Source organism: Pezoporus wallicus, unplaced genomic scaffold (genome assembly GCF_028554395.1).
Source record: "Pezoporus wallicus isolate ANWC-B61680 ecotype Strahan unplaced genomic scaffold, APGP_CSIRO_Pwel_v1 contig_4788, whole genome shotgun sequence".
NCBI classification, from domain to species: Eukaryota; Metazoa; Chordata; class Aves; order Psittaciformes; family Psittacidae; genus Pezoporus; species Pezoporus wallicus.
The window spans coordinates 3243965-3267154 of record NW_026638769.1 but is presented as its reverse complement, the minus strand read 5'-3'; the positions used below and the strand labels follow the sequence as shown (position 1 = coordinate 3267154).

Sequence of the window (23190 nt, the reverse complement as noted above, 5' to 3'; positions counted from 1 at the left end):
CCAGAGAATCTGGATTATTTTGGACACTTCCATGTTATGACCAGTCCATTATTTGTTAACAGTTAAGGTCACAGAATCACAGACTGAAGTGGGAAGGGACCTCTGCAGATCATCTGGTCTAATCCTCTACTCACAAGCAGGGTCAACTACAGCAGGTTGCTTAGAACTATGTCAAGTTGGGTTTCAGATATTGTCATAGTTTAAGCCCAGGATAGATATCTTTGAGGGTGGAGACTCCACAATCTCCATGGGCAACCTATTCCATTGTCTGACCACTCTCACAGTGCTTTCCTATATTTAGATAGAACTTCACATAGTTCAGTTTGTGCCCATTGCCTCTTGCCCTGCCACTGAATATTGCTGAGAAGACCCACAGTGCAGCTTCTTTGCTCTCTCCCATCAGGTATTTGTACACGTGGATAAGATCCCGCTGAGCCTTCTCTTCTCCAGACTCAGCAGTTCCAGCTCTCCTTGCCTCACCTCATACATCAGATGCTCCGATCCTTTCATTATTTCACAACCTTTGCTGGACTCTGATATGTCCATGTCTGGTTCTGGGCTACCAAGTACAGAAGTCATGGCATTCCAGGTATGTCTCACCAGGGCAGCTTAGAGAAATTGCCACCCTTGATCTGTTATCACTCTTCCTAATGCAGCCCTGAACACTATTGGCCACAATGACACAATGCTGCTTGTGTCTGACTTGTTCAACAAGACTATTCCAGGGACTTTTCTGCCAAGCTGCTTTCCGGTCCATCAGCCCCCAGCATCTACTGGGGAGTTATTCCTCCCCAGGGGCGGGGCTTGGTATTTCTCTTTGTAAGATTTGTCTACTTACTACTTCAGCTGTCAAGGTCAAATTTCAGAGGTGGCAGTGCACCCAACTGGTGTATCAGCTACTAATCCCAGTTTTGTATCTTCTGCACACCTCCTGAAAGAACACTGTTACATCATCTAAGTCATAAATGAAGATGTTAAACATCCATTGTTCCAGTTTTAACCCCTGGGGTACATCAGTAGGGACTAGCCTCCAGAAAGACTTCAGGCCACTAATCAACATCCATGTAATCACTTATTGCTAGGCTTTGGCTGGGCAGTTCAGCCAGTTTTCATTCCATCATAAGAGGTTCACTTACTTAGCTTATATTTCATCAGTTTGTTAATAAGGCTGTCATGGGAGAGCATCAGAAGCCTTGCTCAAGACAGGATAAATAACATCCACCACTCTCCCCACCAATTATCATAGAAGACTATCAAGCAGGACAGGAATGATTCCCTCCCAATCATCTTCTTGTCCTTAATACATTTGAAGACATTTCAAGGATTATTTTCTCCATTACATTCTGACGGATCAAGGCAAGGCTGATCACCCTGTAACCCTCCTTGAAGACGGGAGTGACATTAGCTTTTTTTTCCAGTCTTCTGGAACCTCTTCCTGGTTGTCATGACCCTTTCAAAGATAATCAAGAATGGCTCCAGTGACATCAGTCATTGCCTTCAGCACTTGCTGGTGTCTCCCATCAGGTCTCATGGATTTGTGCATGGTCAGTTCATTTAAATATTCCCTAGCCTGATCCTCTTCCACCCAGAACAAGTCTTCCTCACTCCACACTTTCCCTCTGGTCTCAAGGGCTTGGGATTCCTTCAGACAAGTCTTGCCACTAAAGACTGGGGCAAAAATGACAGTCGAGCATCTCATCCTCTTCTGTGTCCTCTGTCATCAGTTCTGCCCTATTCATTAGCAGGACTACATTTTCCATAGGCTTCCCTTTGCTGCTGATATACTTGAAGAACCATTTGTGTTGTTCTTCATGTTCCTTGTCAAATTCAACCCTGCCAGATGCAACTCCAGGCTGTCTTCAGCTTTCCTAACCTTATTCCTGAGCTTTCAGCAAGAGGCTCTTATTTCTCCAATGTCATTTGTCCCTGTCCACCACTCACATGCTTCTTTTTTGTGTTTCAGTTTTGTCAGGAGCAATCCTGCCACCTTTGCTTGCCTTCATGCACATCAGGTAGTCCATTCTTCTCTGCCATTTGGGCAGAGAAGAGATTCAGAGCAGCCCTGCAGAGAAGGACTTGGGGGTGTTGGTTGATGAGAAAATGAACATGAGCCAAGAGTGTGCACTCACAGCCCAGAAAGCCAACCGTATCCTAGGCTGCATCAAAAGGAGTGTGACCAGCAGGTCGAAGGAGGTGGTCCTGCCTCTCTACTCTGCTCTTGTGAGACCTCACTGGAGTATTGTGTGCAGTTCTGGTGTCCTCAATATAAAAAGGACATGGAACTGTTGGAACAAGTCCAGAGGAGGGCCACGAGGATGATCAGGGGACTGGAGCCCCTCCCGTATGAAGATAGGCTGAGAAGGTTGGGGCTGTTCATCCTGGAGAAGAGAAGGCTGCGTGGAGACCTCCTAGCAGCCTTCCAGTATCTGAAGAGGGCCTATACGGATGCTGGAGAGGGACTCTTCTTTAGGGACTGTAGTGATAGGAAAAGGGATAATGGGTTCAAACTTAAACAGGGGAAGTTTAGATTGGATACAAGGAAGAAGTTCTTTACTGTTAGGGTGGTGAGGCACTGGAATGGGTTGCCCAGGGAAGTTCTGAATGCTCCATCCCTGGCAGTCTTCAAGGCCAGGTTGGACAGAGCCTTGGGTGCCATGGTTTAGTGTGAGGTGTCCCTGCCCGTGGCAGGGGGGTTGGAACTAGATGATCTTAAGGTCCTTTCCAACCCTAACTATTGTATGATTCTTCAGTCTGAAAGAGACGATCCTTAAGAAACAGCCAGCTCTCCTGGACCCATCCTCTGTCTCCCAAACCATATCCCACAGGTTTCTTCCAAGCAAGCCCCTACACAGGTCAGAGTCTGCTCTTCTGAAATCCTGGGTTGTGATCCTGCTTTTTGCCTTGTTTCTTCCTCACAGGATCCCGAGCTCCATCACCTCGTGGTCACTGCAGCCAAGACTGCCCTTGACCTTCACAACACCAATCAGTTCTTCATTGTTTGATCGTGTTATGGGTTAACCTCAGTAGGCAGCTAAGCATCACACAGCTGCTCAGTCACTCACTGCTCAACCACAGTGGGATGGGAGAAGAGGAAAGGAAGAGTAAAAGCCTGAAAGCTTGGGGGTCGAAATACAAATTGTTTAGTAAGTAAAACAGAGATGGAAGAAGAGAGAAAGAAAACAAGTGATGCAAAAGCAATCACCACAGGCAGGCTGATGCCTAGTCAGTTCCCAAACAAAAGATACCTAACCTCCCTAAACCTCCTCCTCTCCCTTTTTATTGCTGAGAGTGACATTATAGGGCATGGAACAGCTCTTTGGTTAGCTTGGGTCATCTGCCTGCTTCTGTCCCTTCCCTGCCTATTCACAGGGGAGAGGAAGGAAGCAGAGTAAGAAACAGAGAAGGCCTTGATTCTCTACAATTCTCTCTATTGTTGAGCAATAGCTAAAACATTGGTGCACTATCAGCATTGTTTTGGTCACAGATCTAAAACACAGTACCATATGAGCTCCTGTGAAGAAAGTTAACTCCATCCCAGCCAGAACCAGTAGAGGACCTGTCAGATCCAGCTGAGCACCTTTTGTTGTCAGCTCCCCAATGACCTGTGCCAGGAAGCTGTCATAGACACATTCCAGAAGCTTCCTGGATTGTTTGCACCCTGCTGTGTTACCCCTCCAGCAGATACTGGGGTGGTTCAAGTCTGCCAGGAGGACATGGCCCTGCAAATGTGAGGCTTCTTCCAGTTGTTTGAAGAAGGCCTTATCTATTTCCTCCTGAACAGGCAACCTGTGGCAGACATCCACCCCAATGGCACCCACACAGGTCTGCCCTTTAACCCACCCACAAGCTCTCAGCTGTCCCCAGGCAGAGCTCCATGCATTCCTGCCACTATCTTACATAAAGGGTGACTCCCATTCTTTACCATCCTTGCCTGAAGAACCTGTATCCGTCAATGGCAGCACCCCAGTCTTGTGACTTCTCAAACTATCCAACCAAAGCAAAGCAAGTTTGTTTTGAAGCTTCTCTGGAATTTTCTGGAACCACCTCAGTTCCAGAGAATCAAGAACAAACAAAATCTTTAAGACGGTAATTCTTGAGGGCTTGTTGAGCAAGTAAGGTGACTCTTCTCAGATATCAGAGATTGCTGTGAGAAAAGTCTTACCAGTTAGATAGCAACAACATTTACTGTGACTCATTAAAAAAAAAAAGACTGCAGGAAAATAGAAAGCTACAAAAAGCTGAGGAGACTCGGAGTTCCATGACTAACAAGTCCATAAAGCCTTGATGTAGTAGTACAGTAGAAACACCCACCCTGGAGAGACAATTGCATATTGAAGTTAAATGAGAATCACAGTACATTGTTATCCAGCCCATTGCTGGAGTCGGGCAACCACCTGCCATTTTGGCTTTCTTACTCTATCATATAAACCCATGAGGCAACTTATGACCTATTTATACAAGCTCTTTGTTTTGCCTGACTTGCTGGAACAAAAGCAAAGACCTTCATCTGTCTCAGGTTCTGCAACACCTTCAGCCATGATGCCTTCTAAGTACTAATATAGACGCTAAATTGCCACAACTAACAATATTCTTACCATATTTTTTCTCCCCTGTCTCAGCTTCTTACCTTCTAATCTTGCATACAGAAGCTGGACCAAGAAACATAACACCTTTTGAGATAATGTAGTATTAAAAATGGTAAATCTTGAATTAACATGCACAGCCAGGGAGGAACCTTTCTAATCTTCGTTAGCCAAGAATTCCAGAGAAGTGATGCTATCATCTTAAACCTTCTTCTGAGTCATTTTACTCACAGCAGCCCTGTCTTCAAAACTCTGTCCTTAATTCTATGCTAATCCTTTCTAGAAGCACCCACAAACACATGCCTATAAGCATATACTCACACTTCCACTGTGACATTTAATATTCATTTCTGAATGCAGGAGGCCTACTTGAATACACTTCTTTCCGTATTTATTCTTAGCATGTCTAAGCCCTTCTAGAATTAAGTAGCTAATAAACGCAAAAAGAGAAGCACCCTGAAGGGCTTTCCACATTGTGGTATGTATCAAGCCAGCAAACGTAGAGCTGACTTCTCTTCAGAAGGGTTCAACAAAGATTTTACATGTTGCTCCACCTCCCACCAAACTAGGTGAAGCCAGAGCCTCCTCTCAAGTCAATATACCGACCCATGTGGCCACACTCTAGTTCACTACTTATCAAGGTGGTTGGGTTAGAAGCTCAAGTATTTAGAGGTATTTAATTAAACAGTTTAATAGCCCTGAGTCTGGAAGAAATACAGTGCAGGGTTTGGACAAATGCTAGCTCCAGTTAATGAGGCAGGGCAGTAATCTGTAGCTTGGGGTAACAGACTTCATTTAGTCACTGCTAGAACAGCCTGTCTGCAATTGTACTGCAGCAGTTGTCCTGCTGTCAAGTTAACTGCAATGATGCCCCATTTCATTTGCAGCTTTGCAAGTCAAGGGACTTCTCCACCCACTTGACCATCAAAATCTTTTGAAAGGTGCTGCCCTCAATTCTGCTGGCCCAGTCTTTCATTCTCTCAATCTCTATTTTAGTTTGGACAAACCAAACTGGACCTGCAAAGACCTGTCAATGAAAATGGGTGGGCCTGGATCATTTCAACATGGGCTGGGGAGCAATCAGACAAGTTACACTGGCAGAACCTGGGAGGTGGAAATCTACAGTGGGGGTGGTGATGAGTAACAGGGGGTGCTGCGTCTTCACTTAGCCTAGCTACAGCCTAGCTCTCTGAACATAGAAACCCAACTGCCCTGAATATTCTCTTTAATTGATGGAAAGAGTTGGGCAGCTATAAGAGGTGCTTCATCCTGCTAAGGCTCTGAATCACCCTTTGAAATTACAAAACCTCATAAATATTGGGAGGAGATTCATAAATCTAGATTAATATTTTTCTGATAGTATAGAGTAGCATTTCCATCGCTGTCACGCTTCTCTGAAATAATACAGCTGATTGACAAAAACAGGGAAGGGTTTCTTTTAAGCTTTGAAATCAAGTTTAAATTTAGGGCAAGTTTAGGTAAGCAATAGGTCTTTTGTTAATGTACAATGAAAAAAAAAAAGCCCAGTCCCCAAAACCTACTCACTTATTTCTGTTCCACAGCATTAACCCATGCTGTCAATAATCAGTAAGTATTTAAGTGTGGGGAATGTTATGAAGGGCCTACCTGGATCAGCTAAAATATAATAGTTGTTTAAAAAATTCTCTACATGTGCTGAGTATACATTTATTTACTTCAGTAAAAGCTGTTTGTTTTTTTTTTTCGGTGTAGAGACTGTATAAAGCTCATCTTAGTTGACTATGTGAAAAGTCCATCTTGACTAATGATAAAGTGCTGCTACAACACAGGAAAAATAATATTCCTGAGCTTGTCATTTAATGATACTTTAAAAAGCTCAAGCCAATGCTCGTCATGTTCTGTTGAAATTCTGGACCAGCTAAACAAAACAGGCACCTCCTCTGCCTTTCCTATTACTAGCTCTTTTCAATCTTTGCATACAGTTTCTCTGCAGTCAATTCATCTGCCTCAAACTGGAAAGGTAGCAAGCATGCAAGGGAACACACACTGTAGCTGCAGTGATCTGGCACAGAATTCATGAGATTACAGCAGTGAGATTGCTCTTGTCTCTCCTTTACACTAATGCTGCATCCACTGCTGAATAGAAGTCTGCTGTTAGATGCTACATATACATCAGTCTTCTGTAAGTTTGCACTAGGGATGTAGACGTTAGTTTATTAGCTATTTTGTAGCAAGAAAGTAGTGTAAATCTATGTTAATTAAGTCTTTCCATTTTTCTTGCACATATTTTCCTGGGCTAACTGTGCTTGTCCCTTTTTTTATGTATATTTCATGATAAATACGTCAATAAATAATTGATTGAGCTGACGGGGAGAAAAATACAGTGCAGTGGAAACCTTGTCAAATACGGCCTTTGAATAGCCAGTGTAACTTAAATAGGAAATCCTGAATCAACTGCTAGATAATGTAGTAAGTAAACATATTAACCAATAAGTAAACATATTAACCAGCCACAAAGTCATAACTTACATTTGTTGATATATCAAAATCTAGTCATAGCAGTCAACAAAGGCATGAGGAACAGTTAATAAAACTCAGGAAATAAAGATAACATATCGTATCATTTTATGAACTTTATAAATTACAGCTTCTAAACACTTCTTTAAAAAAAATATTTCCAGAGTGCTGTTGTAGAATTATCATCAATAAACAGTTTGTTTTTTCATAAGTAGACCTAACCACTTAGGAGATTTAGAGATATTAATGCTCAAAGAATGCTTAAAGTTCAGGAATGCATGATAGAACTGTTGTTGGAAGAGTGCTTGGTTCTGTACAGTAGACGGTATGTGGTTATTGTACTGAAATTTTTGTTGGTGAAATTTTGTCACTATTAAAGAAAAAACCCACAACAAAACATGTATATGTATGCAGGCTTGGTATATTCTATTAAGATACCTTTATAAAAATTTTAGTGTCTTAGATACGGCTCCACTTAAAAAAAATGTTTTTCTTTACAGCATGCTTGCACCCATTCTTTTTTTTTTCATTACATGCAAATTTTCTCTCCTGAATTAACCTTACAATTATCCCCTCTAGTAAAAACAAATATGTGAAGAAAAATAGTCCACCCATTTATGCTACAGGTTAGCTCCTAATACTCTAAAATAGGTAAAACCAAACAAAAATAAACCAAGCACCATGACATGCCTCTTCTGCAAACTGGGGAGATGTCATTGGTGAGATTTCCCAAAGATTTGCTGTCAGCTATCTGCTGCCACTGAAAACGATGAAACCATTGTCTTTGGTAGAAGTGAAGTTAGGCCAAAGCAGAATGCTTCTATAGATCCTTTCCCTGTCAACTGCAGAGACAAAAAACATTTGAAAATATGTTTTATACTTAAAATGTTCACAAGCCTCTATGGCTAACTCTGTAAATGCCTTGTCACAACCTGAACTGAAAAGAAACCAGTCTTCCCAAAAATTCATTTGCTGCTTCTAATTCCCAGATGATAAAGTATTAGCTGTTGCATGCATTGTCATCTTAGGGGAACATATACAGCCAGGTGAACAGTGGAAGTCCGCAAAAACAGTAAAAAGTGTTTCCAGTGGGGAGCTGAAGAGGTCCCATAGTTGCTGATTTAGGCATTTGGAATTTAAACAGTGGAGACCTTTAGGGAGAGGAGTATTAGCTGGAGTTGACTGAAGATCTCTTTGTTTCTTCATATTTTTTAACAAACACGTATCCATAGCTGAGTCTATGTACCTGGTGTGGCCTTTACTTCTGAGGTCTACAACATGTGTCAAACATACTGCCACTTCGTTTTTATTATTTTTTTATTTTCTAGCATGGTGATGATGTGAAGCCTTAAGAGATGTTTCTGGCATACTGTAGTAGGTGAGGCAGTCACCCCAGTGGGGATCAACTTTGTATGTATGTCAGCTAGTGTGTCTCCTGGGTTTAATTTTCTTCATCCTAATTGCCAGCAGAAGTTGCAGTGATTGTTTGTAGTAAGTACTGTCTCCAATATAGACGTTAAGTATTAAAGAAGTTGGTAACCTGAGCCTAGGTATACCGATTAAGTGAATTTCTTCTTAACTCCTGTGAGAAGAAATCAAAGCTGCTGAAAGAAATCACTGTACTAATATACTCTGAAAGCACTTCTGCGTTGTACTCTGTAAAGTTAAAGGGCCCCAGTGTTTTGCCACAGTATCTCAATATGCCAAAGACACAGATATGTCTTTTAAGGGGAGGAGATCTACTGAGTGCCATTTATCTTCAGTGTTTCCTGAAATGAAGAAGTAAACTATTGTATATTATACATACAATTATATATATATACGCACATATACAAAATGTATAAATAAGCATGGAATATAATATGTAATAAAAAATATAATCCAATATACATTACCTCATATGTATTGTAATATATTATTGTAACACATGTTGCATATGACATGTTGTGTTTTACATACAGAGTAAGATACACATTAAAAAATTACATTGTTGATTTAAGGTTTCTCTGGCTTCTTCACTGTAAGTTAGTCTTGGTTCTTAGAGAAGAAATGAATGGGGTCACAGCTTCAGTCGCACCTCACAACTTCGTACATCTGCTGTTCATCTGTTTCTTTGTTTGCCTTTAAATAGCTAAAACTAAGTATGCAGCTAAATTATGGGGGAAAAATTGTTAGAATTAATGTTACCTTGTAATGCAGATGTAATGCCTTTGTTGCAGAATCAGCGTGTCTGAGCAGTGCTGTAACATACAGCATGTACTTCATGCTTCAGCGTAAAGCAACCAGCTTTCAGTCATCTCTGGTAGCCCTCTGTAACACCCTTCACTATGTAGTGTAGACATGACTAAAAGCATTGCCAGGTTTGACCATCATACTGTGGGACTCAGAGAATAAAATCCTATCTTTATTGAAACTAAGGGAAAAAACACCCCAAACCTTTCATTAAATTATTCTCAAAATTTAAAAATGCAGGATTATTATCCTTTTGTCCTTGGAGAAGATTGCTGCAGTATAGAGTTGACACAGTCATAGGACGTATCAAGACACAAAAAGACCTGGAGTTGTTGCCCTTGAAATGATATGTATCCTCAGGATAAACTCAATACAACCAGCATAGCTAAGAAATCAGTATCTTTCTTGGGAGCCTGCACCCAAGTGAACATCACAGCACTGAAAGTTGCAATCCCTTTGATCTCATGCAGAATTTATGAAATTCCTGTAGAGGGTCAGCTCAGGTTCCTGCACTGTGTGTGTCAGAGGAAGGTAGCACCAATAATGCATTGTTCAATCAGCATGCTCTGATGTTTTGGCTTGTTTGCGCCTAGTTAATGCTGATGGTAATTCTAGCTCTGCTCTGGGACTGAAGCATTCAGCATCATAAGAGGGTTCTCAACTCAGGCCATGTGGCAGCAATGTCTTTTTAAGAATAGGAACAGATCTACAAACTTGAGATCAGTGGTCATTTGGCAAGGATTTCTGGACATCTGCAGCCTGTTGGAGCTGCAACTGCCAATAATTTACCAGCACCAGAGGAACAGAAAATCTTTGAGTTCCACCCAGTGGAAAAGAGGATGTGATCTTGGGCTCCTCAGCCTTAGGGCCTTTACCCGGGAGTGGAAAGACCTAGTTTTTTAGGTTTTGCTCCAAGAACTGTTAATGAATTATTTTCATTGACTGTTTCTTATAAGATGCAGAAATTGTCAAATTCCTGACTACATTCCCTCTTTCTTCTCAGGCAGATAAAGGAACATGGTTTTGCTGCTTCAGCTGGTTGAGTTGTGAGATAGGTGCTGAGATGCTTCACGTACCACGTCAGAATAAAGCTGAGAGATTTGTACTGGTATTTTCACGATAAGCAGAAGTGTTCATTTTGGACTTAGGCATCTCTTCTCCAGGTTTGGGGCCTGAAATCATTGATCTCTTTTTTTTTTTAATGTGCATATCAGTGTGTGATTTGATACGTATCAGCTGGATGTAGCCAATGTCACACAATATGGATGACATGGAAGAGAACAGAAAAATGAGACAAATGCAATCTCACAGCTGAAAGCTGAAGTCAGCAAAACTTTTAATAGCAATGAGGATTAGCTCACTTATGGAGTAGGTAACTGAAGAGAGTCCTCTGGTTTCTAAATCAAGAATAGAAGTTTTGCCAGAAAGCATGTGTGGCCCAGTGCTAAATTACTGGGTTGGAGCACAGGAACTGCAACATGAATTCCCATGGCTCAGTGCTAATATTAATTTGATTTTATGGACAGTGCCCTGCTACAAGCCTAAGACCTGTATACTTTTCTGAGGAAACACAACTTGCTTATTCTGCCTGTGGCTGGAATTGTTTTTCTGGTCTCTTCTGGTTTTAACTGCACAGTTGTGAGCCTTTACTCTGGATGGGCGTGAGTCAGCTCCAAACCATAAACAGTGTAGCCATGGTTAGTAGCCTGAGCTACTAAGCCTTTGCTGATAGCGTGAGCACAAGTTGCGTCTACTTGGAGCACAATCAAAGCAAGCTCGCATCTGCTGGAAAAAAAGAAAAAAACAAACCAGAACCCAAAACCAAAACGAGAAACATATTCTCTCTGTTCTTTTCCTGCTTCTTCCCCCTGCCTTTCTCTCTCTTTCTGTACCACCTGCACACGTCCACAGGAGCGCTCACGGAAACTCCACCTATCTCAGCCCTCCACCCAGATAGTTCAAATTCCTGAGCGAGATCTCACAGGGCATGAAGTTGTTTAGATTGGTAACAAGTGGCTGTGTTTTGGTATGAGGCCCCTTCTGCAGTTCCTTACAATAAACTTGAACAGAGAGCAGTTGTATTGATGCATTTCAACAATGTTTTACTCAATCTAAAATGTGTTCATTTCGCCGACTACAGTTGACTGAACCCAGAAACGGGTGATATAAATCATGGGGGGGAAGCCACAGTGCTGAGCTCCAGACATTTTTCGGGGAGTTCCCTGTTCAGGGGCAACAAACTCATCATAAGTTGCACTAAATCCACCATGGAAGGATGTCAGTGCCCCAGAGCTCACAGCAGAGGCTGTGGCTCTGGAAACATGGCTAGCAGCCCTTCTTTGTTGCTGGCTGTGGCAGCTGATGACATATGAAGTTTGAGTGACTCATTGTGTGGCTACAAGATCCAGGTTCCATGGAATTTTCTCAAGTATAGGATAATAATCAGGCTACTCTTTCAATAAATTTTCTTTAATCTGTCTTTTCTTCCACTAGGTAGACACTAATTATGTTGTACATCATCTGCCATTTTTCTGGCATGAACAGCCTGCTGGCACAAGTCAGTGGAAATTCAACATTCATTAAGGTTAGACTGTGTTACTTGTGCTTCTTCTCGTCCTGGTTTCTCCCACTCCCCCAAGATGATCTCTTACAGCAGTGAGGCTAACAATTTTACAACAGGAAGCCCTCTATTTTAGATAGCAAAGATAAATTAGTGGCATATTGGCTATCATTACCTTGATGCCTGGGATTTAGGGTTTCTGAGATTTGGGGGTTTTTACCAGTGGGTTTTGAAAAGCATCAACTGTCTTAGTCACCTACGTATTTGCACCAAGACATGTCTCAAAGAAGCAATACTTTTTAACAGAACAACTATGAAAAATGCTGAGAAGTAAAAGGATCATCACATCCCTTTCTCTTTTTAAAATGTGTTATCCTTACAGTAGATTACTGATGGGTGAATATTAGAGCTGGTCTGCCTGATAGCTTGAAAGCTTGTTTCTCAGGGAAAGCTGTCTTCTGGCAAATTAAAGGAAATTGAGTCTCGCAGAATCCCATTTCCCCCTGCACAGGAGAAACTGATCTAAAGGAAAGGAAACTTGCTTATTCCTGTGAATTCTTCCTTCATGTATGTGTGTGTTTATTGATATTTATATCCCAGTGCAAAACCTAAACAGATTGTGTGCAGACCCTAGCATTTTGTTTTCTTGTATTAGCAATGTCTCAAGGAAACATCAGAAAGCTAGGTAAATATGCCTCTGCCTCTGCACTTATGATTGATACCTGCTGGATGCCACAGGTCCTGCAGGTTCATCCGCATGCTCCATACCTTGATGAAATGTGGGAGGAATATTAGTGTCACCTTTCTAGTTGAAGGTTACTTACATAGTTCCACTATTACAGCACAGTCATAAACTTTAATTTTTATGTATTCCATAAATTCATTGCAAACTAGCACTAGTATTCCCAGAAAAAAAAAAGAAAAAAAAAAAGGTAAAAGAGAAGAAAAGTGTAAATGACTTGCCCAAGATTACATAAATCCATGGTCATGCAAAATCTCATTTGTTCCCTGGCAGAGCAAGCCTTGATATGTTTCACAAGCCAAAATAGTGCATTCATTTGTTTAACAAGCCCAAAATAATGCCTTAACTCTTTCATCTCTAGATCAGTACCTTGCTGTGGTGAAATTAAGTATCGTTAAGTACCTAAACCAAATAAAGATTTCTCGTATCTGCCAAGTATATACAGAAATTTCACAGTATTTGGGCCAACTGTGACAGTCGGGGATAGCAGATGGAGTGAAGAGCTCCTCTGTTTCAAAACAGGTTTGGGGGCTTGGAAAGGTCAGTCAAAAAACCATGAAGTTCCATATGATCTTACCTGCTGGAGAAGGTGAGAATTCTGTTCCTGTATCTTCTGCAAGTTAATTTCCTGTTCTTGCTTGACATCCTAAAACTTCACAGTCTGCACTCCAGGGCTGTGCTGTGCTATGAGGAGGGAGAATCCAATTAATTATGTCCTACCTCACATTCAGCTTTCAGCAACCAATTATTAGACAAAACCTGGTCGAAGCCCTTATTTGATTTAGGAGACTTGTGTGTCTTGGCATTCATCAGGATTTACTGATGTTGATAAATTGCTCTTCTCCATCATGGCTTTAAATAGATGTATCAGATTTGTCCAAGGCTCTTTGCTGAGCCTTGATCTAAATGGTTTTTCATCTAGGAGTATGGAGCAGTTGTTCTTTTACCTGGAACTGCAATATGGAGGTCCTAAGTAATGAAACTGGCATTTTTCTAATTACGAATTCCATTATTATTTTCTATCCTCGGACATGAGGGGTAAATCCACATGAGTCTGCTTCAGTAAAGCTCTTCTGAGCTAGCATAGTGAGATAAATTAAAATAGCATGAATCAGCTGTGTCCTAGGATATCTTTACTTGCAATATCTAAGAGAGCCTAGGTTGCAGTCTGCAGACATGCTGTTGCTAGATCTGGTGTGACAGAATTAAAAAGAGGTGGGTCGAGAATATATTCTGTATGAAGAGTCTGGGATGCTGCCTTTCCCCCCCCCCATCCAGCACCTGTCTGTGGTAGTTGCTCTTTGAAGAGTGGTTGGAGGAGTAATACGCAGACAGATGAATAGGGGAGTATGCATAATGCTACCTGGTAGTACAGCATGAACTGACTGTGCTAAGTTTGGTTTAGTTAAATTTCAAGGTAATTGACAGGGTGCTGAGAGCACTTTTGCTGTATCTTAAGCCACAAGAAAACAAAAGAAAGAGATTTTTTAAAAGATATTCTTTTTCGTTCCTCTCAGCCTCCTATCTTCTTAACCAGGAGCTTTGTGAAGTACTTGAGCTTGTTTTTCAGATTAGTTCTTGAGATCATAGCCACAATGGGCAGGAGTCTGCTTTTTCTCATACATGTACTGAACTGGAGTTACTTGGGGTATTTTCCTCCTAAATTCATTCTAAGTTCTTGTGAGTCACTATGTTACTTGACAGCTGAATTTAATGCATCTGACTGTTGAGTTCCCTAGCTGCTGATGTTCAAAGATCACTTACTGGCAAATAGCATGTAATGTCTCTAATAGAATTGCTGCATGTGCATGTTAAATACCTTCTGAGTTTTGTTTGTTAATGCCAAGCAATTCAGGCTAGTCTTTTTTTTTTTGATATAACCAGTTATAAAACCTAATCTGTTTTGACTACATCCATCCCATGTAATATTCAAGTTTGTGCCATTTTGACATCAGAAGCTACAGAAAAGGAAATTTATGAGCTTTCAAATTCCAAAGAACTGCCTTCTACAACTAGGCTTGTACCCCAACTGTCTCTTTTTTTATGTAATGGGTTGTAAATGCTCACCATAATCATTAAATTATTCCTCACTGGTTTAGCTGTGTGTTTGTATCCTGGGTTCAGCAGTAGCAGTCATATTTCTCCTTCTTAGTAGCTGGTGCAGTGCTTTGTTTTTGACTTTCAGCCTGGGAACAACGCTGAGAACACCGATGTTTTTAGTTGCTGCTCAGTGATGTTTACTCTGACCAAGGACTTTCTGAGTCTCATGCTCTTCCAGGGAGGAGGGGAAGCCAGGAGGAAGCAGAGACAGACACTTGACCCAAACTGACCAAAGAGGTATACAATACCACAGCACATCATGCCCACTATATAAACTGGGGGCAGTTACCTGAAAGGGCTAGATCACTGCTCAATTGGGCTGGGTATCGGTCAGTGGGTAGTGAGCGGTTGTATTCTCTTCCCTTGTTATTTCCCTTATCATTATTATTATTAGTGGTAGCAGCAGTGGTTTGTGTTACACCTTAGTTACTGGCCTGTTCTTATCTCAACCCGTGGGAGTTACATTCATTCAGTTCTCCTCTCCATCCCTCCGGGAGCCAGGGGAGGAAGAAAGTGGGGGGAGTGAGCAAGCCACTGCATGGTTCTGAGTTGCTGGCTAGGCTTAAACCATGACAGTTTGTAAAAAGAAAGTCTGTTTTTCCACAAATAGTACTTGCTGTCCATTTTTTACTACCTGTTTTAAAAATTTGCTGTCTGATCAATAAGTAGAAAAGATTTAAAGAACTGTCCATCGCAAGAGATTTCCAGAGGATAGCTGGCCTTATAATATTGTGGAAAAACCCAGACACAGTATTGACGGGAAAAAAAAATAAATCAGTAAGTATTTAAAAATAAGTACTTTCTGCAAATATTACAACCCAAATACTGTCATGAATATTGCTGAAGGACAATAAGGACCTAAACTGATGAAATGTGATTACCTGGAAAATGCCATGACTGTACAGTTCAACAGTCCATGAGCAACTTTTCTGATGCAGCAATTAGTGTTCCTGAAATGGAAGTAGTACTCTTTCCTTCTATCACTGCACATCCCCTTCTAGGGGAAATTCACCTCCCCCTTCCCAGACTATCTCTTCAGCTGAGCTTGTGGAAATCAGGTAATCTTTTGGCACTGAGTACCTGTATATCACCTTAAGCTTTCTTATGTCAAAATGTCAGTAGTACTAGATACTTTTATACTGCTTAATATCAGTATTATTGTTCTTTTATATGTCAGCGTGAAGATATAATAGTATCATAAAGTGGTCTAGATGTCAAGGTATTTCATTATTACATAATAGTCAGTGCACTTTGCTCTGCTTTCCTTAGCCTTACAGTCAAAATTTATGTATTTCTTTAGAAATAATTTATTACTTCACGTATCTGATTAATATAGAAACAAACCAGGACATACATGTACAGAAAAGGTATGTTGGGCCTACAGTTCAATAACCAAACAAAACCAAATACTTAATTGCATTATTTGCTGTTAGAATAATATTTCCAGTAGTAAATTTTTGTATAGACAGGGGAAAAGCCATTCCTGGTTTGAATGAAGTAATGTTAAATTTCTGATCTTTTATTAACTGCTTAACTGAGAATATAGGAAAACAAGGCTGATCAGGATGACTCAGTGCAAAAAGCAATTGTGTACTTTTTTTTATAGCCATGCAAATTTAAGTGAACTATACAGTTTTAGACATACGTATGTTTGCTAGCGCATCATTTTTGCTGTGTGTGACAGTGGAGTAATTATCTTTAGTAGATAACCTTGTATGAACATACACCAGCTTGTATGCACTACCTAGTGTAGAGGTCTCCAAAAACTATTATATCCTGTACAAAACCTAATATATAATTTAAGGCAGATATTCAGAGTAGCACTTCATTTTGAGCAAGCATTGTCTTTTGTACTTAATATATATAAGACTATTGAGGGATAATACTAATTATTATCTAGCAAGTGAATCTCACTACTATTAATTATCAGTGAACTAAAATCTAAGTAGCATAATTATCTTGAAAAATGTCTGCAATAAGAACATGCCAAACTGTATCATATCACAGGTCCTAGTCACCCAGTATTCTGTCTTCAGCAGTGGTAATAGGTAGCAGAGAGAATCCACAACCTCATTAGCACTTAAATGGGTGCAGTAGTTTGTTTCACAAAAAACTGGTTAAAGCACACCAGTAGTTTGATTCATCTCCTTTAAGAGCAGTAATCTGCAGTGTAGATGCCTACATCTGTGCTGTCTAGCCTCCCTATCCAAAATTAGTCTCTGGAAGGACTAGAATTATTTATTTCTGATTTGCAACTTTAAAATATCTGCTTTTCTTCGAGGACTCTAAGAGGAACCTGCAGTGACTATCTCAGACATAGACATTTACATGACACCCTCCACAGGACCTTATATTGTAAAACACTCAAGTGTTTATACATGCAGGTAGGACAGGAAAGCCAAGGGCACTTCATTGATCTTCTCTGCAAACAAATGCAAGGGAGATGCCTCAGGTAAAACAACTTCGTTCAAACTCATTCATCTGGGCGCATAAACCAAAGCCAAAACTAACAGAGCTTGTAATTTTTTTAGACTAAGAGAATTAACCAAAGAGCTCTTCGTTGTTTGGTGAAGAATGGTCATGAAATGAAAGGATTAACAAAAGTGATCTCTACCTGCAGTGACAATCCTAAATGGGCAAACTTTGATAAGCTGGGAAAACTATATAGTGAAGCAGGCTGGACTGAAGTGCTTTGGGAAGGGAATGCTTGAACTGGATTTTTCTGAAGGCAAACCTGCAAAAAATAGTATGTAATTTTTCTCCCAAAACTGGTATGAAAAGGTTCAGGATAAACTGGACAATTAGAGACTGTCAAACAATATTAGAAATAAGTAGACACCCTTACTGAAATACGAAAAAAAGACTGAACAGCTCCCTGGAGGGCAAAAAGTATAGAGCTAAATCAAAAATTGCTAAAAGTTAAGATGAATTAAGATGAAATAAATGCAATAGTAAAATTTAATTTAGGTGTATAAACAAAAAGAGAACCAGAAAAGAAGGGGGCTCTTACATAGTAAAGCTGAGCTTACTTGCTTTTTTGCCAGTATGTCTGGGATAAATGGAACAAAACCTGTTTTGTGTTCACCAAAAGTAGATTTTATGATAACACAGTTATTTTTTTCAGACAAAAAAAAAATATTTGTGTTATCTTTCCTTTGAAATACAACAGCTTTAATCAATTTGGGTGTTGCTTACTCACTGTTCCACACAGAGAATCATCAGTTTATGAAGAAGAGGATATATATAAGAAGTGAAAAGAGGGTACTTAGAACATAGATGACAGGAGTTATGCTGAAAACACAGTCATAATCCTAGAGGAAAGTATGTAGCAAAATTCCTTCAGGAGCAGTTTTGGTCTGTCTTGATCTCTAATTTAATATTTTCATGTAGTATATGTTGTCATGGGAAAATGTGCATATCCTAATTAAATCTGTTGATGATGCAACGTTGAGAGGCAACATTAGCATAGAAAAGGATTTGAATATCAAGGGTATAAAACAATCAGAGAATATAAAAGGGAATTGAAGAAGAACTTGAGGATGGAGTGGCATTAAACAATGCCAAGTACAAAGCAGTCGACTTAGGAGCAAAGAACTGGAGTCTCTGCTATTACATAGGTTGTCGTCAGATGACCACAGAAGAACTATGCGTTGCCTAGGTGATAATGACACTGAAAGAGGCAAATGTGATTTCAGGACGTGTCAGGAAGTGTCAGTACCATACGCAAAGCTGTCCCTGAACTCTTTTGGATAGACCACCATTCTCTGGAGCAGTTCTGATGATCATCTGTCCCTGCAGACAGAGATGATTTCTAATTGCCAGATTTTGTTCCTTGGGCCTTCATATTCCTCCAACACTAGCCCAGAATGCTTAAGACACCCTTAAACTCCACTGGGCTGATGCCAGGCCCTAGAACAAGCAATAAATGCTTTCGCCATCCTGCTATAAAAACTGCATTCAGGTGTGCTCCATCCAGCACTGTCCTTAAATTCACTTTGAACTAAAGCCTCATCCTACCACATACACAAACACACACACACAGAGCTATTATTACGTTTTACTATGCACTGTCCCATGGAGACCCAAGTCAAGTGCTGTGCACTCTGCACATGAGCAAGTCTGTGCTTGAGGAGGTTTCATTTTGGACAGTGTGGATGCTCTGCACCACTGGGTCTGAAGTTCATCTGGGAGGATGCCTGCAGCCTCAAACTGCTTGCGGACATTCAGGACCAGCATCTACTACTTCACTACAGTCTAGGCAGGTTTTTTGGTTGTCACTGGAACACATAATTCTGTTCCTGATCTTTGTGATGTGAACTCTCAAAACAGCTGTTGCAGCTACCATGGGAATACATTTATTTTTTTTTTTCCTTTGGCTATTCTAGAAAAGCTGGACAGTTGATAAAATTCCAGTGCAGCAATTCATGGCCAAACTGGTGAAGAGGGCTTTAATCTAAAATTGCCAGGGGAGGGGAACCTCCACCCATCCCACTCCTACCAGTTTGATGCCAGTGCGAGCAATAGATGCCAGAGCCTGGAGCGGGATCACAGATCAGCAGGGGAGCAGCTGAAGAACAGGAATTCTAGCCACTCCAGTAAGAAGGGCTAGGAAGTTCTTGGCATCACAGAGACGTGGAATGGCTCCTAAGACTGGAGTGTTTGAATGGAAAGATACAGGCTTTTTAGGAAGGGCAGGCAGGGAAGATGAGGAGGGGGTATTGCCCTTCCTGTTGGGGATCAGCTGAAGTTCATGGAGCTCTGCCTGGGGGTGGATGAGGAGCCATCTGAGAGCATATGGGTCAGGATTAAAGGGAGGGCAGGGACAGGTGACTTTATAGTGAGGGTTTGCTGCTGGCCACGTGACCAGTGGGCGAATCCTGGATCTGCTTGGTAGAGTACCATGAGATAAAGCTGTGGAGGGAAGGAGGGCCCAAGAAAGCTGGTACATATTAAAGGATCATCTCCTTCAAGCTCAGGAGTGACGCCTGCCAACAAAGAGGAAGTCAGGCAAAAAGACCCAGAGGCCCCATCTACTTTGCTCTTGTGAGACCCCACTTGGAGTACTGTGTTCAGCTCCCTGGCATCAACAGAAGGGGTTGTGGACCTGTTGGAGTGAGTCCAAAGGAGGCCACAAAGATGATCAGAGGTCTGGAACACCTCTCCTATGAAGACAGCCTGAAAGAGTTGTGGCTGTTCAGCCTGGAGAAGAGAAGGCTCTGGGGAGACCTTAGAGCAGCCTTGCAGTACCTAAAGGGTATAAGAAAGCTGGAGAGGGACTTTCTACAAGGGCATGTAGTGACAGGACAATGGGGAATGGCTTTAAACTGAAAAAAGATTTCTGTTAGATATGGTGAGGGAAGAAGTTCTTTACTCTGAGGGTAGTAAGGCACTGGAACAGTAAGGCAACTTGGTCTAGTGGAAAGTGTCCCTGCCCATGGCAAGGAGTTGGAACTAGATGAGCTTTATGTTCTCTTCCAACCCTTCCAACCCAAACCGTTCTGTGATCCTATGACTTTGTGATTAAAATAAAAAATAAAAAAATTAATAAAAAAAAAAGACACAAGCTAATAATTACATCCTGGATTCTTGGAGGCAATATATAGGATACAGAAAACACTTGATGCAAGTGCTCTGTGGTGTGGACATGGTTGATTTCTCTAGAGGGGACTAACCCTAAGTAGTGGGGACCTTTGCAAATCCATGTCATCTGCCCTCAGGGCTGAGCATTGGTCCCAGTGCTCTTATTTGCCAGCACAGATGTACCCATCTCTTCACTGATTCTGTCTCCTTGTCTGCCCTTCTCACATACTGTGTTCCACAGTGGAAACCACTTCCTAGTATAACATCCTAGCTGCTACAGCCAATACTGTTTCTTTAGGAGTTTCCAGGGAATCTATTCAGATTCAGTCATCATACCTAAAAAATTACTTGCCCTTATTTATTCTAAAGATTTTTTTTTTTTTTCCTGTTGCTTTAGGAATAGACTCACTCCTTCATGGGTAGAAATGGCACACTGCCAGAGCAGGTGTCATCTGTACTTGGCTGACCTTGACTTTGCATGGAGTAAAACCATCTTCTTTTGTCATGACTCTGTGTGTACGTTTCAGTGTGAAGTGTCTCCATCTACTGAGCTTCTATTTTATATAAACTTGTAAATAGGTTAATATACCTCTTATAGACATTTACATGAGTTATACCCCATTCATTATAGATTCTTGACTGACACAGGAAAAATTATAATCTATCCCTTTGAATAAAAAGGATTTTAAAGGTGCTCCTTTTTTATGAGAGAAGACAAAAAAGTTTGGCTTGTGTAGCTTAGCAAACTAAGAATTGAGACAAATAGAACTGTAGAATAATTCAGGTTGGAAAAATCTCTGAAGGTCAACTGAATTCAACCTTCTTCTCAAAAGCAGACCTAAATTCAAAGTTAGATTAGGTTGCATGGATTTTTGTCAAGTTGAATTTAGAGTATCTCCAGGGACTGAAATTCCACAGTCACTCTGGGCAACCTGGTCCAGTGCCTGGCCATTCTTCTGTGATTTTGTTTTATTTTCGTCTTATATCCAGCCAGAATTTCTTAGTAGCAATTTGTGCTTATTGCCTCTCATTTCTGACTACTTTGATCCTATCCTGTCTATAAACCCCTGGCAGTCCTCTAAGCCTTCTTTTCAGGCTCAGCAACCCCACATCTCTCAGCCTGTTCTCATGTATCATGTGCTCCATGTTGAATTTGAACATACAGGATGCCCCCTTCTCTTCTCTGTCTTGATGGCTTTAAGACTGCTGCATGCATTCAGATCTTGCTTTCAAGACTTCTCTGTACTAATATAAGAAATGTACATTACAAAAAAAAGAACACCTGCAACATCTCAGTTCAATTCTAGAAGCTGATGCCTCACAGAAAGTCTCCAACTTTGGCAATGCTGTACACATAAACCTGAGAAGAAGAGAAAAGATTGCTGAGTGTTTCCTCCTGTCCTGCAGAAATTAAGTGGTTTCCTTCTGTTCACTTCTAGGATCACTTTATATTTTTACTGGAAATTATGAAAGGAAAAGAGAGAAATGAAAACTGATGTGGGTCTCTATGTATATGTATTATATCTGGGGTCTGGAATGAGCCATGTGCAGCACATCGTGAGACAGACTGTAAGGAGAGAAATACATTTCCTGCCTTATTTCTGTAGTCAGAAAGTATGTAAAATGGAGGCCAAGAGATTAAAATTCAAAAGCTCTCACTGAGGTGGAGAGATACAGGCAGAAAGAGTTCCCTGGGATAGATTTCTAGCTCTTGGCTATTGCTATCCTCCTTCGTTGGGAGGCTCAGCCTTTGCTATGCAGAGTTAATGCAATTCTCTGTTACTGTGTTGAACATCCTTTAACAGCACATTCGGTTTGACATTAAAAGGAAAATAATTTAGCTAGTGAGCTGTAGAGCGCTGTTGCCTGCTCTAAAATTACAGCTACGCTTACTTGTGTTCTCTTGACATTAGTGATCAGATCATAGAGATTTTTGTTTACAGATAATTTCTTTTTGAACTAACAGCATCAACGCTGCTAATGTTTTTGGGCTGAGTGCAGATATAATCATGTTTCTCTTCCATGCCTAAGCTAATCAACTATAAATGAACCTCAGTGGGCAGGTTCTCTAAGGTGATAAGTGTAATGAAACCCCGTCAGCATCATGGATTTTGGGAGCATTTTTCATGCATATAGCACTGTTGATTGGATCAGATTGTACAGTTAAAGTGTGTGATTTTTAGGGACTCAGAGCATTGTCTTTTCAAGCAAAAAGAATTCTGCTGGCATGTTCTGAATAAAGCCCATTGAACCACCTTGTTAACATCTCTTAATAACTTTCTTTTGACTCCCACCATGATTTTTTTTTTCTAAAGAAAAAAAAAATGGATAGTATTATTTCACAGCAGATACCTGCTTCACATCAGGAGGAGAAAGATTAATTACACATAGAAGCCCAGTATTTGAAAATCTGTGACTCAAAGTTCTCCTCTAACAAGCTACTTCTTCCACTATTATCTTCCACTTCTGTATTGATTTGCAATTAGCTGCAAATCCTCAATATCACCTAACTGATTCAGACAACTAGGGTTTCATTGCAAAGCAATGATGATCTAGTAGTCTATAACATGTCAGAGTATTCTTTCTAGAGCTGCATTAACAAAGAAAGCATGGAACTTGAGTCTCCAGTGTTATGGCACTGTGATGCTGCACATACTCTCATGTCATATTGCATTAATTGACTTAGGGAAGCTAAAAAGCCCCCAGTAACATATGAACAGATTTGTGAAATAAATATTTAGACTTATTCAGAAAGGCAAGATGAACTCTCCAAACATAATTATACTTTCATAGCTGGTTCAGCTTAAGCAGCTACTTGGGTTCAGTGGGACTTTAGTTTATTCCTGAATTGTTTGCTCATCATTTGATATTAGATTGACTAGTAATACATTATTCTC

At 40.7% G+C, this 23190-nt stretch overlaps 1 long non-coding RNA gene across 1 annotated transcript in view; it reads left to right on the top strand.

Annotated features, from left to right (window-relative positions):
- LOC130600848 (uncharacterized) overlaps positions 1-23190 on the top strand; it is a 38627-nt gene that overhangs the window by 3089 nt on the left and 12348 nt on the right. Inside the window, exon 2 of the long non-coding RNA XR_008972540.1 lies at positions 11805-11895. This is a non-coding gene — a long non-coding RNA (uncharacterized LOC130600848). The remainder of the gene's footprint in view (positions 1-11804; positions 11896-23190) is intronic.